Raw genomic sequence first — 14,277 nt, 5'->3', positions numbered from 1 at the left:
AATTTTTCCTATTCTGAGCAGAAGCAACAAAGGTTGTCTCTAAGGGTTACCCTTTCTTCCACTCCTTCTAGTTAAGAAGACAATAAAATGTGATATGTAAAGGCTTGTATTACAGCCTTTATTAATCTGAAACTAATATTATTCAGTAACTAGGTATTGTGCTCCAAGCCAAATAAAACTTACCATGACCTAGTCCCCAAAGGATGCCCTTCTACTTAGCCAAATCTTATTCAGAGCTCCCCATACACAATTCTAAAGCTTAAGAAACTGATTTGGGATAAACATGGAGGAACAGATTTGTTATCCCACAAAATCTTTCATAAAGAATACAACACTATATTCAAATGTAGATGACTTTTAAATTTCTAAAATCACACAAATCACCTATTCATTTCAGAGTATCATCTACTGTTGGCCTAAACTAAAGCATTCACCATTCCAAAATTAAGAGGATATAGCTGTCCAAGCAAAGGGAACGAGGAAAAGTCAAATGTCCTTTTACAGTTTGAATAAGAGGTGTCTCCCCAAAACTCCTGTGTTAATGCAGGCATGTTGAGAGGTAAGATAATTAGATTATAAGAACTGTAACCTTATCAGTGGATTAACCCATTTGATGGATTAAGAATTTGAAGCACTACTGTTCTGGATGATAACTGTAGTCAGATAGAGTGTGGCTACTTGAAGTGAGTAAGTCTCTTGGGGATATGCCCTTGGGGATTATCTCCTGTCCCCCTTGTTCCTTCTTCACTCCCTCTGATCCTGGCCAGCACTGGAGAGCATTGGAGAGTCACTTCCTCTGTCATGCCCTTCTGCCAAGGTGCTCTGCCCTACCTCAGGCCAGAGCAATGGAGGCTGCCAATCACCGACTAAACCTCTGAAACCATGAGCCAAAATAAATTTTTCCTCTTGTTCTTGTCAGGTATTTTGGTCACAGCAATGAAAAGCAAGCTAACAGAGGTCCCCAAATACCTGTCTGCTGAGGGAGTTCCCCAACAGTTCCTGCCTCCTGAAGGGTATGTAGCCCATTACATTCTTTGTTTGATTTCTGTGGGGAAGTTTTAAAGTGGAAAAGACAGGAGGAATAAACCCAAGTGGAAAAAAAGTCTTCCTAGAGACACTCTGTAGATTGTTTTCTCTCTGTGCTCCAGTCATGGAGATGAGCCAATATTTGTTATCATCAAGCCAATTAAAATCAGAAATAATGGGGGGAGGAGAAAGATAAAATCCTTCAGAACAATCACACCCACAGAGAGGAAAGAGAGTGTAACCCAGAGAAATGAGAGGGAAAAATGAGAGAGACAGGGAGGTTGAGTGAAAGATGTCCCACATGGGCAGCTAGGAGGCAGAAAACCATGGGGCTTGGGACTCAACAGTAAGAGGTACTCGGGGGGGTAGAAGGAGGAAACACACGTACTATCAAGATGGTTAAAACTACCAGGTGATCATGTCATGAGCATAAAATAACCCAAAATAGGTGTTTATTTAATTTTGAGCAATTCATTTCTTTCTGGACCCTCCAAAGATTCCTTATAGTTAGTGACCCTGATGAAGGACACAATTAATTAATACCCACACATTTGTCCAAGGAGCATTAGAGATCTAGTATTCAATTCTAGTTCTCTAGAACTATACAGCATCAAGGTAATCTAAGGGAGATTTTACTATAGAAATTTAAAAGACAGACCCCACATCCTCTAACAAGGATGAATTTCAGAAATCTGTACATGGCATTCTCTTTGAAATAGAAATTCCAATTATAGGTATTTATTCTAATTGCATAATCAGAAATGCCAAATTTACTTACAAATATGTTCAGTGAAGTGACATTTAGTATAGTTCAATAAAATGAAGTAAGATAAAGGTCAAAAAATAAAGAAAATATGAAATATCAGCCACCAAATAGCATCAATTTTAAGAAGTGTTGGGGAGAAGGCTCACTTTATATAAAATAGTATCACACAATACATACAGTGTAATCTCATTTTATGTACCTTCCCCCAAAACACATACATACACACACACAGAGCACGGGAGCAAATTCATTACAATGGTAAAGTCTCTGTGCATTATGGGACAATGGGTAGGTCTGTCTTACAATTTGCATATATTAATTTGCAAAGATTAATAACTATTATATTATCATAGTACCTAATGCTACCCAAAAAAACAAGTTTTGAAAATATTGATTTGATTTACTTGTCTTTTCCATCTAATATCATTGTTACTCTTTCTAAACTATGCTTTTTTTTAACCTTTTTCTTTTTCCTAAAAGGGGTGGAAAAAGAAACATTTCTTTATAATCCATTTCTATTACCCTTTCTCAAATCACCAATTCTAATACAATCTCTGGTCCATGTATAATTGCTCATTATTTTTCAGCTATTTGATTCTCACGTATGGAACACTTTAATTATAATCAAAGCCTTTGACTCAGTAATTTCATTTCTGGAAATCAATCAAAAAAGTAGAACCATGGGCTGGGGATGTGGCTCAAGCAGTGGCGCGCTTGCCTGGCATGCGTGCGGCCCGGGTTTGATCCTCAGCACCACATACAAACAAAGATGTTTTATCTGCCAAATACTAAAAAATAAATATTAAAATCCTCTCTCTCTTTTCCTCTCTCTCACTCTCTATTTAAAAAAAAAAGTAGAACCAATATATGTAACATTCATGGTAATTCATGGTAATGTTAGTAATCATACCCTAGGTTGGAAAAAAAGAAAAAGAAACTATAGGTCCCCAAACAATGAAAATTGCAAAAAAAAAATATGTAAATGAAATATGATATGTCAAGAGCTTTGTAGGGTTTTGAACAACCAATAAAAAAAAAAAGTATCAATACAAAATTAAAACATGTTTTAAAATAGCATGCTTCTGTTATAATGTCAAATAAAAAATGATACAAAGGATTATATGACTATGGTTAAAGCTATAATGAAACTAAATTACTAAGACTAAAAGAATTGTCAATTAGGAAATACACCTTTTCTTTTTTTCTTAAGAATTTTGATAGATACAAAGTATATTTTGTTAGAATTATGTTGTTATATATAGTATGTTAGTACTAATTTGTCAATTGACAATAAATTGAAAGAAAAACCAAAAGAAATATGACTAAAAGAAAATATATTTAAATAATAATAGCAACTGACTTCAAGTGATATGTTTATTGATTTCCTTCTTTGTACTCCTAATGTTTTCCAAATTTTTCTATAATGAATCTGCATAAACTTTATTTTAAAATAGCAAATATTTTTCTTTACACATTTTAGTAACACTGAATTTATAAAATATTTGCATAGATAAGCAGAATAGCAAACAAATATTCATTGGTTTTTAAAAGTGAATCGTTAACAGGTTAAAGAAACTCAATGTATAAATGTAACTTCCCCTTACCAATATAGACCTTTTTAATTGTACAGGCAATCAATATATCCTTATGTATTTTACCTAACTGATAAAATTAAAATTCTTACCCCATCTCTAACAAAATTTTGAAATTTAAATTATCTATCTTTTGGTATCATGAGGAAATAAATCCATGCTATGGAAAAAACAATAATAAACTAGAACATTAGCTCATGATAAACTTTATCCCCAGCTTCTCTTCTAAAAACTTTATAGAAGCATAATGAAATTAACAGATGTGAATACTTCTAATCCTAACATCTGATTTAACTTTTCAAAATAAGCAATATTAATTTTTTTCTGGCATAAACTTTCCATTAGGGTATGTAATATATAAATTAGATATTAATCTGATCAGTCATTTCAAAATAGGTTTCTTCTATTCAACTTTCTGAGTCACCTAATAGGTTCTCAATTCACAAGAACTTTTATAACACTGCTGGGGAGATAGTTGTCTTGTAAGTCAATTAATTAGTTTAATGGTGCAGCAAAGGGGGCTAATGTCCTTCAAGGCATATTACCATTGTAAAAATGTGGGATTATGCATGATGGAATTTTGAATAGAGAAGCACCCTTTTTTTTCACTGCAAAGATTTTGCATACTTTCAGAACTAGGAACTCCTTTCATTTTCATGACTATAGAATATTTGATGTTGCTTTTTAGGTCAGCTCCTGCTGGGTGCAAGTAGTCTCAGCAATAAACATTTTAGAGCTTGAGCGAACTAACCTCCCTCAAAGGCCTAAAATAGTATAAAATCTCACACTCAACATGAAAGTTGTTGTTTGGTCTATTTATATTTTCTCGCTTCTTTGCATCAAGTCTTATGAAGTATTTCACTGCTAAGCCACAGGAAATGGGACTGTAAAATAGAAGTTAATGTTAAAGATTCATATAGTAGGAAAATGGAAATTTAAAGACATACCAGGGACAGAGTTATAGCATAATTTAAGGAATAATGCAGATTATGGTATGTTTGGGGATTATGATCCCCTATAGTGTTGATTTTACGCCAGCATTTGTTTTTTTTCTAATGTGAGACATGTTATTTTGTGAGCTAATGACATGAATAAAAATAAATATTTAAAATTTATTTATTCATCAGTGAGAATAGCTAACTAACGTACCCAACAGGTCCCTAACAAAAATATCACTTGAACTCTACTTAGAGGATTCCTGTGTTTATGTGGGTATAACAATAGCTATATTTGATGATTCTTCTGCACTGTGGACTTAATCAATGTACTGTATCTATTTGAGATTTATAAAATGATGCTATGAGGTACATACTGATAGTAAAATGGTTACTATAGTGAAGCAATTAACATAACTATCATCTCACATAATTACTGTGTATGTGTCTGTGTGTGTGCATGCCAAGAGCAGTTAAAGTCTACTTATTTAACAAATATCTCTAATACAATCCAATTTTATCAATTATAATTTTCATACTGTACATTAGATTGTTTAGACTTCTTCATTGTATATATGTGCTATTTTCTATTTGCTGACCTACATCTCCCATTTCCTTCCACTCTGGTAACCATCATTTTATATCTCTATATATTTGGCCTTTATTTGTTTGTTTACATTCCACATAAAAATGAAATCAGGCAATATTTTTCTTTATGTGTCTAGTTTATTCAACTTAGAAAATGTCCTCCAGGGAATAATATTCTATATTCCATGTCACCTATATAATGATACTTATACATGCATGCTATATATATTCCCACATTTTCTTTATCTATTCATCTATTAGCAGACACTTAGGTTGTTTCCATATCTTGGCTGTTGTAAATAATGCTGCAATGAACATGGACATGGGAGTAGATGTCTTTGTAAGGTGCTGATACACCTTTAGGAATACCAATGTTGTTTTCCAAAGTGGCTGCACAAATCCACATTTTCACCTAAGTGTACTGGGATTTGCTCTTCCCCACACCCTCACTATTTATTATGTATTGAATTTTTCATAAAAACTATCCTAATATTTTACAATAATTTTGTCTTCCATTTCCCTGTTAAGTAATGATGCTGAAAATCATCTCATGTGCCCATTGGCCATTCTGTCTTCTTTGGAGTAAAGTGTCTGCTCATGTCCTTTGCCAATTTTTAAATAGTGTTATTTGTTATTTTTGTTTCTTTGTTTTATTATTGAGATGTAAGACTTCATAAATTTTACATAGGAAATTTTTATCAGATATGTGGTTTGCAAACATATTTGCCTTTTCATTTTGTTGATTGCTTCCTTAGATGTATAGAAAACTTTTAGTGTGATACGGTCACATTTATTTATATTGCTTTTATAGTCTGAGCTTTTGGTATGATATCCAAATAATAATAGTCAAGACCAATGCCAAGACCATTTTGTCCTATGCTCTCTTCTGGGAATTTAATGATTTCAGGTCTTACATTTAGATTTTTTAATTCATTTTGACTTTAATGTGTAGTGTAAGATAAGGTCCAATTTCATTCTTTTACATTTGGAAATCTAGTTTTCTGGGACCATTTATTTAAGAAACCATCCTTTCCCCATTGGTTCCTCTAAATGTTCTTCTCAAACATTAGTTGACTATGTAGATTTGAATTTATTTCTGGATTCTTTACTCCATCTGTCTGTTTCTGGGGTTTTTCTTTCTTTGTTTGTTTTGTTTGTTTGTTTGTTTGTTTCTGTTGTTATTATCTCAGGTTTTTTTAATTTGTAATTTTTAAATTTTAATTTGTTATATATGACAGCAAAAATGCATTACAATTCATATTACACATATAGAGCACAATTTTTTAATATCTGGTTGTACACACAGTAGAATCACACCATTCATGTCTTCATACATATACTTACGGTAATGATGTCCAATTCATTCCACCATCTTCTATTTTTAATGCCAGTACCATGCTGTTTGATTATCGTAACTTTACAATACAATTTTAAACAGGAAGCGTGATGCCACCAACTTTGATATTTTTTTCTCACTATTGTTTTGGCTATTTAAGATTTTTTGTGGTGCCACACAAATTATAGGATTTTTTTTCTATTCTTGTGAAAATGCCATTGAGACTTTGATAGGGATTAAATTAAATCTGTATATTGCTTTGTGGACTATATACATTTTAACAGTATTAATTCTTCCAATTCTTTAACACATATATCTTTACATATTTGTCTTCTATCTCCTTCATCAAAGTTTTCATTACATAAATCTTTCACCTCCTTGGTTAAGTTTATTCCTATGGATTTTACATTTTATAATATCTTAAATAGGATGTTTTCATAGTTACTTTTTCAGGTAGGTCATTACTTATATATAGAAATGCTACTGATTTTTGTATGTTGACTTTGTATCTGGAAACCTTACTGAATTCATTTATTAGTTTTACCTGTTTTGTTGTATAATCTTCGGGGTTTCCTACATTTAGGATCATGGGAGTAATTTTACTTCTTCCTAATTTGGATGTCCTTCTTTCCTGCCCTTTCTTTCTGACTGCTCTTGCTAGTACTTTCAATACTATATTTAAAAGAAGTAGTCTGAGAATGTGCTTCACTGCCTTATATTATGTTAGTGGAAAAGCTTTCAGTTGTTTTCTATCCATTATGATGTTGTCACTACTAGATCTGCCTTATAGGAAAAGCTTACGGAGTTCTTCTACCAGAAAGGAAAGGATGAAAAATACAGTCGTGAAAACATTTGAAAGAATGAACTCAGGAGTGGAGATGAATACATAATCAAATTCAGAATAGTTCATCACTGTAGTGGTGGTGTGTAAATTTTTCAAATCTCTAGTATGAAGATTAAACTTTGAAATAGATGAAAACAACTTTATAATAAGTTATTAATGAATATATAATATAGAAGATGTAAATTTTAACAATAAAAATATAAATTTTGTATGTGGAGGGATAATATCTAGAGAATTTTTATGCAACTGAATTTGTTATCAGATTAAAATAATCTATTATAAAATATTTCATATAAGCCTCACGGTAACCACACAGCAAAAATATAGAGCAGATACACAATGGGAAAGAGAAGGAATCAAAACTTAGCACTTCAGAAGATCACTAAATCATAAAGGTAGAGAACAACAGAGGAAGCAATAAGCTACAAAATAACCAGAAAACAAATAGCAAAATAATAACACTGAATGTAAATTGATTAAACAATGCAATCAAAAGACATAGAGTGGCTGAATGGGATTAAAAAAAGAATAAACTTTAACTATATAATGTTTACCACCAATCCATTTTAGATTTTAAGGACACTCACTGGCTGAAAGTAAGGGGATGGAAGAAGATATTCCATGAAATATTGACCCAAGGAGAATAGAAGCAGCTATGCTTAAATCAGATAAAACAGACTTCAAGTCAAAACTGCTATAAGAGACAAAGAAGTTCATTATTTAATAATAAATCGCTCAATTTGTCAAGAAAACAGCAATTATAAATACATGTGCACCCAACAATGGAGCACTTAAATATATAAATATTCATGAATATTAATGAAGACGTGGACAGCAATATCACAATACTAGGGGACTTCAATACCTTACATTCAATAACAGGTAGATAAAATAGAAAATTACAAAGAAAATATTGGACGTGACTATGTTCACTTTGTTAGTCATTTGCAATAAGTAAACATTTCAGGTGGCTCTTATAAAAGATGAAATATAAAAACATATGCACAAAAAGTCATTCTCAACCTAACAAGATGTTTTTAAGCAATATTATTTAATATTATTTTAAATAGACTATTTTCAAACTACAGGTATCATAAAGTAATATTTTTAAGGGGGAAAAGAAAGAACAAAAGAGTAATCATTAAGAAATTATATATGTGTGTTAGAATAAAAGCTTTTAAAACATTTAAAAATTATGTCTTTCAGTCTTTTAGTGATATAAATCCAAAATCATTCTGTTGAAAACAGTTATAATGAATTAAAAACTAAAGGCATTTTGAACAAAATAATAGTTCATTTTTACTAGAAAGAAAATAACTGATTTAGCTCATATATTCTTATTTATACAAAGAATGAGAAAAACTCTCCTTCTTTTATTAAGTAGAAATAAAAAGAAGTATTAAGAGGTAGTGGTAGTTACCTTTAAGAAGATGGAAGAAATGATACTAAACAGACTGAGAATCACAAGTTGGGCACTATATTATGAATGTTAGTAGGATATTATAAAAAAAAAGAAATCCAAGCAAAAGACTAAATTGAAAATCAGTTACATCTTGAAACTATTGTTTTCTTTTGATAAGAAATAACTTGAAATTGAAGCCTATAATAATGTTCATATTATAATCAAGTCTTTAATTTTTGTATCTATCACATGAAACACACAATGATTATCCTGTTCACAACATTGAATTAATGCTTCTGACATCCTAGTCCTAACACTCACTCTAACCTACTGAGTGAGTAATCCCACTGCTGGGTATACATCCAAAAGAATTAAAATCAGAATCTCAAAGAGATATCTACACCTTCATGTTCATTATAGAAATATTCAAAATATGAAGATATAAATGCAACTTGTGTCCATCAATAGATGAATGGATAAAGAAAATGTGGTATATAGACATAATGGAATATTAATGAGTCTAAAAAGAAGGAAATTTCACCATTTGCAATGACACCGATGAACCTGGAAAGCAGTATATAGAGTGAAGTTACAAAAGTAACTTAAGTAAGTTACAGAAATGCAAGTTAGTCACAGAAGGACAAATACCATATGATATCACTCATATGAAGTTTCTACCATTGTTCAGCTCATATATGCAGAGAATACAATATTGCTTGCCAGGAAACAGAAATAGAAGAAATGGAAACTTGCTGTTCATTAGGCATAAAGTTTCAGTTATGCTAGATGAATAAATCATAGATATCCGCTATATGGCATAGAGCCTATAGTTGACAATTTGGTACTGTGAACTTTATAATTTATTAAGAAAGCAGATGTCATGTTAAGTATTCTTACCACATACACACAAAAAAAAATTAAAAGCACACAAGAAAACTCTGGAAGGTTTTGGATATGTCTATTACCTTAATGGCAGTGATGATATCATGAGTTTTGCATATGTCCAAAGTCACCAAATTATACCCAAGCCCTGCCCATGGAGATAATATTGACTCTTAAGGAAAGAACAAAGATGCCAGCAAAAAGGACTGACTCAAGTCCCGAGGCCTGTGTAGAGGGACTCTACCTGCAAACAATTTGTGGCCATGCTTGTTACCTTATACCATTCTTAAAAGATTAATGTCTGCTTTCATACTCACTTAATTGGGCTGTCAACCCTTCTATGACTCCAATGAAAGATGGAAGCAGAACTTAATATCTCCATCTTATGTTCTAGGGCTCATGAGATTCACATTCTCTTGAGCCCTAAATATCTCTTTAGTGGTCAACAAGTCACTTGGAGAAAGCCCACATTTTTAGATACTTAGTACCTGACTTAGCCAGCTTATATTTAGACCAGTTTCTCCAATAACATTTGGTGAAGGATTTTTGTAATACATACTGTTATGGTACAGTTCTTAGCAGTGTTATTAGAGAAATCTTTTTAAATAAAAGGAAACAAATTGATAAAGGTAATATAGGCTCTCGGGTTTTTGTTTCAGACTAAGCCAAACAATTGTACAATTTCAAAATACTATCCAAAAATTTCTGTTATCAAAGCATAATTTTTATGATTTGATGCTCAAAGCATGGATGTAGAATCAGAGATATGGACTCAAAACCCATGCCTACCTTACTTGGTGTGATCTAGGGTGAGTCACTTGATATTACGTCTCAGTTTCAACTGTAAGAAAACCACTATGCTTAGTGCTTAGCTCATTAGGTTAATAAAATGATTTGATGTAATGATGATTATAAAATAAAGAATATTATAATAAATAACTATTGATATTTTAAATCAGACTTCCAATGGTCCTGAGTATATATTTCAAAAGCACTTTAAAAGTTTTGGTAAGAAATATTAAAGTTGGGCTGGGGATGTGGCTCAAGTGGTAGCGCGCTCGCCTGGCATGCGTGCGGCCCGGGTTCGATCCTAAGCACCATGTACAAAAAAAAGATGTTGTGTCCACCAAAAAACTAAAAAATAAATAAATATTAAAATTCTGTCTCTCTCTCTTTAAAAAAAAAGAAATATTAAAGTCAAAATTCGTCATTAGACTTGATATTTTACTTAGGTATTGTTGAGGCTCATTTACTAACTACAAATATGATTTTTTTTCTTTAAGCCTTTTAATTTTAAAATGTTTATTTTCTAAAAAGATTAATTAGAATTTTTTAGAACAATCCATTTCTAGTTTCTGGAAAAAGCAAATGCCACTTTTAGGAATTACAGCTAAATCCTATTCAATAGGTGTCATTTAGTTTTCCTACCCATGGTTAATGACAAGGGTATCAATTAGATTATTTCTCAGTAATAGGGATCCCTGATAGAGAACAAGAAAGAAGAAACATTACAGTGTTTAAAGAGGCCTGAGATACATAGAATACCTTGACCCTTCCTGTTTTCTGTATTCAAAGTGCCCAAGTAACAGCAAGAAAATGTTTCCCCACCCCATAAAAGACCTAAGCTAAAGCTAGAAGTTTTCAGAAAACACATATTTACTATAAGCATCTAGACAAAAGAGAAACAGAAAGTAATCAGTGTTTCAACATAAAATACAGAGTAAATGGAAATTGTGTCAACAGAACACAACATAGGTGTTTTGGGTTTTTTTTGTTTTTCACTCTGTGATGGTACTAGGTATTGAACCCAGGGGTTTAATCACCTAGCAACATCCCCAGCCTTATTATTATTATTATTATTATTATTATTATTATTATTATTATTATTATTTTAGACAGTTCTCCCTAAGTTGCTTAGGGCCTCACTAAGTTGGTGAGGCTGGCTTTGAACTTTGCTGTTCTCTTGCCTCAACCTCCCAAATCACTGGGATTACAGTCACCACTGGTGCCACTATGCCCAGAGCAACATGGTATTTTTGATTGATAGGTACTCAGAATTGGGGGGGGGGGGAATAGAAAAAGAGTTCAATGACAGAGTAAAGTAGTCATTTGGTGCCCTGAGCAAACCTTTACTGAGAATCTGTTTAAGGGATCCTATCACAGAGGACAGTGAGAAAATAATGAGCAAAACATTTCAAATGCTCACTGCACAAGGGGAGGGCACACAGGTAACAGATAAAAACAGGATGCACGAATAGCCCGGTAAGACATCCACACTGGAGGTACCTCCCCCAGACTGGGATGAGAAAGGAGAGAGTAAATGATGAAGCAAGGGACAGACAACGAAACAGACTAGGAAAAGTGTTCTAAATAGAAGTGGCACTTGCAAAAGCAGTAAGAGTTTGATAGGATTCAGGCTGCTTCCTACAATCCAGTGTGGTAAGAACAGGATAGGTACAGGGAACGGCACAAAATATACTGGGAAGAACGGCAGAGGCCAGGGCCTAGCCGGTCTCACGGGCCAGTCAGGAGATACATTTTGATCTTAAGGTACTGAAAGCCATGGTAGGAATGCCAGTAGGGAGGTTGACATATAAAGGCAATTGTCATGGGAAGACATATCCAAGATAGGATTAAGAGATACCAAGGACAAAGACTTAGTTTTGAAGAGTACTGGGAAAGGGTTTGAAGTTGAGCCTAAACTACCAGAATTGTAAAGATTTGTATTTCATCAAAAATAATCTAAAGGCTGAGGAACTCTGAAAGTACACACTTTGAATCCCAAATAAATAATGTTATAAATGTTTCTCAGAATATTTAAAATACAAGAAGCTTGTATTTGAAGAGAAAAAAAAATTGCTTTACTCAATAAAAATGTCTGAATGAACAGTTTATCTATATAATATGTAGAAAAATCCTAAACATTTCACAGTTCAGTGTTTAAAAACACAAAAATGTGGACATACACAGAAAAACAATTTTTCAGAATTTGGGAAAAGCCTTTCTAAGGATTTAAAGTATGAATCATTTGATGTCTAATAGCAAGCATACAGGAAAAAATCTTAACCACAGCATAAAAGTCACATTTTCACAGATTCTCTAAATAGCAAAATATTATTCATTCACATTTCAGGTTGTTTTTTCTTTTTGGAATAAAAATAAGCAGACTTTGAATTTTGTGAACCATAATTTATAAGTTTTCTCAGATAATATACATATGTTTATAAGAGATGGATTTTAAATTACAAGTGCTAATTTAAATTGAATCTTGATCCAAGTGTTAAAGCCATCTTTCTAATATTTCTAAGTTTATTTAATTTGTCTTTCCTTTCCTCTCTTATTCCTCATTCCCTCAAATATATAAAAATGTTTGACCCCTCTACCAAAACACTTCATACACAAGCATAGTTGTTTTAGGAATCTGAAGTTACAAATAGGATCCTTAAGGTAGAGAGTATCTTAGTTTAAGAACTTTAATCCTGTGATTCTAATAATCAATGAAGAGAGAAAAGATGAAATGTGAATACAACAAAACAAATGTCTTAGGAGTAGGGTCTATTGTTAGTGGGGAAATGCTATTTTTATAGGCTCTGAAAGGTACAATATACTTGTCAAGACAGTTAGAAGTAACCTGGCTATTTTAACCATACCAATAAATCTGTTCGCATTAAGTAATTATAGAGTAGGAACTAAAAAGTAAGAAGGCATTAAAGAATATAAAATATTATGTATGCATCATGAACTTAATTTGGAATTCTTTGTGTTTCAGAAAATGTGGGAAGGTCAAAAAAAGGTGGAGGTGTAAGAACTGAAAGAGCTTCAAGTTGGCAAAAGACATGAACTGCAATTATACTCAAATGCCCTATTTAGAAAAAACATCTTGAAGCCATCCTCAAGTGTTAAAAGAAGGAGGTATTTGTTGACTACATTTTTAATCTTTCCGTTAATTAGTTATGCTTCAGAACTTATTCATTAAACTCCTTAGCACTTTTGACACACTAAAGAATTACGTACGTACCAAGAGACTGTAGAAAGGCAAGGATCCAAAAAAATAAAACTGCACCTGTTTTTGGATTCAGAGATTCTAATTAATTTTGAAATGACCTCCCTTCTCTACTTTTCAACTGGCAAATGCTTTGGTGTCGGAGACAGCAAGTCCTGCTAAGTAAAGATATAAAAACCTGATGAACTTATTCATTAAGGTAGAACCTAAAAATAGATGGATGAGTAGATGGAGAGAAAAATTACAGTATACACACTGCTCATACTTACTATTTTTCTTTACCAAAAAATAAGAGAAAGAAAAACTAAAAGAAAGAGTCACCAAACTGTCAGATGTGATACTAGTTAAACTAGTATTTCTCCTCCCCCTTCCTTAAAACAGTACTCAAACATTTTGAATATCAACCAAAAAAACAAAAACAAAACCCCAATCTAATTACCTCTCAGCTGAATTAGTCTTTCTTAGAGGCCTATGCAAAAAGAAGAAAGAAGGGTTCCAGAGAAATACCCATGCAATTTGACTCATGAATCCAAGACATGAAAATTTCTCTGAATCACAAGATTTTTGAAAACGAAGAATAAAAAAGCACACACTCCAAGAAATAGAATGTGGCAGATAGATGACAAGACTGGTCCAATACCCAGGGGCCCCGTGTTCATTTTTACTGTGTCATTGGGCAGAACCAGTTACCATTTTATTCTAAAATGAAAGGAAAATGCATTTTGTCTGTCTCACTGAGCAAATGATTCCATTTTAACAGACCCAGTCCAGAGGCACTGTACTCCGGGGTTTCTCCAACCTTCTTTCAGAAAAGGAATTACCAAGGTGCAGCTGTAATGAAGAAAATGGTGCAAAACAAACGACCATGTATCTACAAGCTGAGGTAATTTACGGTGACAGTAC

The 14,277-nt window shown here is 32.6% G+C and overlaps 1 protein-coding gene across 1 annotated transcript in view; it reads right to left on the bottom strand.

The window, feature by feature from the left end:
• The window catches only part of Kcnh5 (potassium voltage-gated channel subfamily H member 5), a 284,680-nt gene that overhangs the window by 54,389 nt on the left and 216,014 nt on the right, over positions 1-14,277 (bottom strand). The gene's annotated exons all lie outside the window — the stretch shown is intronic.

Source organism: Callospermophilus lateralis, chromosome 3 (assembly GCF_048772815.1).
Source record: "Callospermophilus lateralis isolate mCalLat2 chromosome 3, mCalLat2.hap1, whole genome shotgun sequence".
In the NCBI taxonomy this organism is placed as follows: Eukaryota; Metazoa; Chordata; class Mammalia; order Rodentia; family Sciuridae; genus Callospermophilus; species Callospermophilus lateralis.
This window is presented reverse-complemented; position numbering and strand designations above follow the sequence as displayed.